Source organism: Phoenix dactylifera, chromosome 1, assembly GCF_051530095.1.
Source record: "Phoenix dactylifera cultivar Ajwa chromosome 1, Ajwa_hap1_PhDact_Kaust_v1.1, whole genome shotgun sequence".
Taxonomy (NCBI): domain Eukaryota; kingdom Viridiplantae; phylum Streptophyta; class Magnoliopsida; order Arecales; family Arecaceae; genus Phoenix; species Phoenix dactylifera.
The window spans coordinates 29,223,690-29,228,461 of record NC_143190.1 but is presented as its reverse complement, the minus strand read 5'-3'; positions in this window follow the sequence as shown (position 1 = coordinate 29,228,461).

The following is a 4,772-nucleotide window of genomic DNA, read 5'->3' as shown; positions in this document are numbered from 1 at the left end:
ATGGGAAAGCTTCTCTACTCGCTGACCTAAGACAGCACCTATGGCATAATCGGATGTATCGCACATGATTTCAAAAGGATGACTCCAATCAAGATACCTTATGATGGGTGCTGAAGTCAATTCAGACTTCAATCTTTCGAAAGCAGTTACACAAGTTGGTGAAAAATTAAAAATAGCATCTTTGGCCAACAAATCATATAAGGATTTTGATATTTTGCTGAAATCCTTGATAAAGCGGCGGTAAAAATCCGCATGCCCTAAAAATGATCGGATTTTCCTAATGGTCTTGGGAGGTGGCAATTTAGCAATTAATTCTACTTTGGCCTTATCTACCTCAATTCTCCTTTGTGACACAATGTGTCCTAAAACAATACCTGATTCTACCATAAAATGACACTTGTTACGGGGGAACTTAGCCACCATGCCCCACGTGACCGGCACGCGCGCCTAGGAAGACTACGGCTGCCCCTTGATCCAGCAATCCGACCTCGGGTCGGATATCTTCGGCTCCGCAGCCCGACCCCGAGTCGGCTGCCCCTTGATCCAGCAATCCGACCTCGGGTCGGATATCTTCGGCTCCGCAGTCCGACCCCGAGTCGGTTGCCCCTTGATCCAGCAATCCGACCTCGGGTCGGCAATCTCTTGACAACAACAGACTGTTCCCCTGAGGCACGCCGCGGCCCCCTGCTCCACTACTCCCTGCAACGGCCGAATCCGGCGCTGCCCCACGATCCCCTGTAACAGCCGTACAAAGCGGAGCTCCACTACGCCCTGCCATGGCCGTACCCAGCGCTGCCCCACGACGCCCTGTAACGGCCACGTCAGTGGCAACCCCATCGTGCCACACGATGACCAATCCCCAGAAAAACCCCCCAGCCTGATATATATGGGGCTGGGGGGGGAAGGGGGAGGGTAAGAAAGATTTTTCATAGTATCATCTTACCTGCTACCTCTCCTTCTCCTTCTCCTTCGATCTCCCCTGACTTGATCGTCGGAGGGCCCCCACTACCCTGGTGGTGGTGCGAGGCTTGCTTGCAGGTTTTCCGGCGGAGGCTGGAGCGCAACCAAAGCAATTCAAAGGGAACCCCGTTCACACCGCTGTGCCAATCGTTCTCGGTTTGGACCTCCAGCAACAGTTGGCGCTAGAGGAAGGGACCGGATCTCAGAGCGATCGTAATGGCACGGCGAGGTGGTCGTGGAGCTTCCAATGCTCCCGGTCGCGGGGCCTCTCGCGCCTCTGGCCGGGAGGCCGCTGCATCTCCAACACACTCTCAGCAACACTCCACCGCCCCACCGCCCATTCAGACGGTCGAAGCCGCCCAGTTCGACCAGCTAGCCCAGCAGGTTCGCACCCTCGCGGAGGCGGTGCAGAATCAGCAGGGTGCGATGTCCCGGGCGCCGCAGCGGGCTCAGGAGCTGCTGCTGCCTGAGCGTTCGCCTGTCCTCCTCAACCCGCGCTCCTTCCTCTCCCATGGGGAGGAGCGCCGGCGCGAGGAGGATTCTCGAGCACGCTCCATTCTGCCGGGACCTTCCCACCGGAGCTGCGCGGGGTACGAGAGGCGGGCCCGGGCGCGTTCCCAGACCCCCCAGTCCTCGAGGAACCCGCGCTCCAGTCGGTCCCCCTCTCGCCGCTCCTTGTCTCCCACCCACCGGTCGCGCTCCCTGGACCGGCGGGTGGACGATCTCCACCGACAACTCCAGGTCCTGAAGGGCCATTCCAAAGATCCCTTCGCCGACTTAGAGATCTCCTCCCAGCCGGCGCTCGCCTCGAGGATCCTGCGGACCCCGAATCCGCCGGGGTTCAAAATGCCGGCGATCGAGCCCTATGACGGGGCGGCGGACCCGCGGGATCACGTCGAGAGTTTCAGGACCCTTATGCTCCTCCACGGAGCATCAGATCCCCTTCTCTGCAAGGCTTTCCCGGCAACCCTCCGTGGCCCGGCGAGGGCATGGTTCGCCGGGCTGGAGGCTGACTCAATCCGGTCCTTCGACCAGTTCACTTGCCTCTTCATCACTCATTTCACCGTCAGTAGCCGGCGGCGACTGGTCTCCGACTCCCTCTTTGATGTCCAACAAAACGAGGGAGAAAGCCTGCGGGATTATCTTACCCGCTTCAACAGGGCTACGCTGGAGGTCCGGAACCTGAGTCAGGAGGTAGCTCTTTCAGCCCTGAAGCGTGGCTTCCGGAAGGGCAGACTCACCTTCTCCCTGGACAAACGCCTGCCGCGGAGCTTCCCAGAGCTGTTGTCCCGGGCGAACCAGTATGCGGACGCCGAGGAGGCGGCCGCCCACCGGAGCAAGGAGGCCGCCGAGATCCCTCAAAAGCTTGGGAAGAAAAGGCGGAAAGAGGCACGCCAGAGGAGGAGCCCGACGACTCAGCGTCGGCGCAGAAGCCCGTCGCCGGCGAAGAACCACGGCGCCCCACGCCCTCGTTCTCCGCCCCGACGTTTTCACCGGTACACCCCTCTCCTGACTCCCCGGGCCCAGATCCTTATGGAGATCAAGGGGCGGGAGGACCTCCCGGCCCCGAGACAGATGCGGAGGATCCCTGGGAAGAGGCCCTCCCGGGCGTACTGTGAGTACCACCGAGACCACGGCCACGACACGGAGGACTGCTTCCAGCTTCGGGACGAGATCGAGGCTCTCATCCGCCGGAGGCGTCTCGGTCGATATGTGAGCGACCGACGTCCCCCTGCAGACCCGCGTCCGGCCGACCCGGCCCCTCCGGAGCCTCGGGAGCAGAATCGACCCGTTGCGGGCGTGATCCACACTATCACTGGGGGCTGCCCCCGGCCCGTGAGGAACGCAGGGGGCTCGACGGAAGCGTCAGGGGCGGCCGTCGCAAAGAGGCAGAGGGTCGGCAATGTAATCACCTTTTGTGATGAGGATGTAAAGGGGGTTCAGACCCCCCACGATGACGCCATGGTGATCTCCCTCACTATGGCAAACTATGATGTAAGGCGTGTTCTTGTGGATAGTGGAAGCTCAGCTGATATCTTGTTTTACGAGGCCTTCCAAAAGATGGGCTTGTCCAGACAATTATTGCACAAAATATCCACCCCCCTCATAGGATTCACCGGTGACGCTGTCCCGGCGGAAGGTGTCGTTGAGCTGCCTGTGACTGCGGGCGTCGCACCCGCAGAAGCCACGGTGCGACTCGGGTTCTTGGTCGTCCGTGTTCCCTCGGCCTACAACGCTATCCTCGGACGACCCGGACTGAACGCCCTTCGCGCGGTGGTCTCTACGTACCACTTGCTCATGCGGTTCCCCACGGCGGTCGGGATCGGGGATGTCCGAGGCGACCAACCGACTGCACGGCAATGTTTCCTAGCGACCCTCAAAGGGAAGAAGCCCGCAGAAGCCCTAAGCGTCGAGTCCCTTGATGCCAGAGACGAGGTGGCCTTGCGGCAGGGGGAGCCGGCCGAGGGTGTGGTCGAAGTTCCCCTCGAGGAAGGCCGCCGGGACCGGGTGGTCCGGGTCGGCGCCAATCTCGACCCGGGAGCTCGGGCCCGGTTGGTGGAATTCCTCCGAGCCAATGCCGATGTATTTGCCTGGTCGGCGGCCGATATACCTGGGATCGACCCGGAGGTCATTTCTCACGCCCTCAACGTCGACCCGACCCACCGGCCAGTGAAGCAGAAGAAGAGACACTGTGCCCCGGATCGGATCCGGGTGGTCGACCAGGAGGTAGACAAACTCTTGGAGGTAGGATTCATAAGGGAGGTGAGTTACCCCGAGTGGCTGGCAAATGTTGTACTTGTCCGGAAGGCGAGCGGGAAGTGGAGGATGTGCGTCGACTATACCGACCTGAACAAGGCGTGCCCTAAGGATAGCTTCCCGCTTCCGCGGATAGACCAACTGGTCGACGCGACTTCTGGATATCAGCTGCTGTCTTTCATGGACGCCTTCTCCGGTTACAACCAGATAATGATGGCCCCATAGGACGAGGAGAAAACTGCCTTTATAACGGACCGGGGGCTGTACTGCTACAAGGTAATGCCCTTCGGTCTGAAGAACGCTGGCGCCACTTACCAGCGCCTCGTCAACAAAATCTTCAAAGAGCAAATCGGCCGGAACATGGAGGTGTACGTGGACGATATGCTGGTGAAGAGCCGCCAGGCAGACCAGCACATCGTGGATCTGGAGGAGACTTTCACCACCTTACGGAAGTTTCGCATGAAGCTAAATCCAGCGAAGTGCGCCTTTGGCACTTCGGCCGGGAGGTTCCTTAGTTTCATTGTCAACCAGCGGGGTATCGAAGCCAACCCGGACAAAATCAAGGCCATCCAAGGTATGTCCCCTCCGACCAAAGTAAAGGAAGTTCAGGAGCTCGCTGGAAGGGTCGCCGCGCTCGGACGATTTGTGGCAAAATCGGCCGAACGCTGCCAACCATTCTTCAAGGTGTTAAAACGCCCAAAAGACTTCCTCTGGACGGCCGAATGTCAAGCAGCATTCGACCAGCTCAAGGAATACCTGGCGTCTCCTCCCCTACTGTCCAAGCCGCAAGAAGGGGAGATGCTCTACCTCTATCTGGCGGTCTCCCCAACCGCGGTCAGTGCGGTGCTGGTTCGGAAAGAGGCAAAGCTCCAGAAGCCTGTGTACTACATCAGCCGGGTCCTACGGGACGCCGAGACGCGGTATACGAAGGCTGAAAAGATCGCCTTCGCGCTGCTGACCGCGACCAGGAGGCTCCGCCCCTATTTCCAGGCCCATTCTGTCACCCTCTTAACTGATCAACCGTTACGACAGATCCTCAGCAACCCCGAGAATGC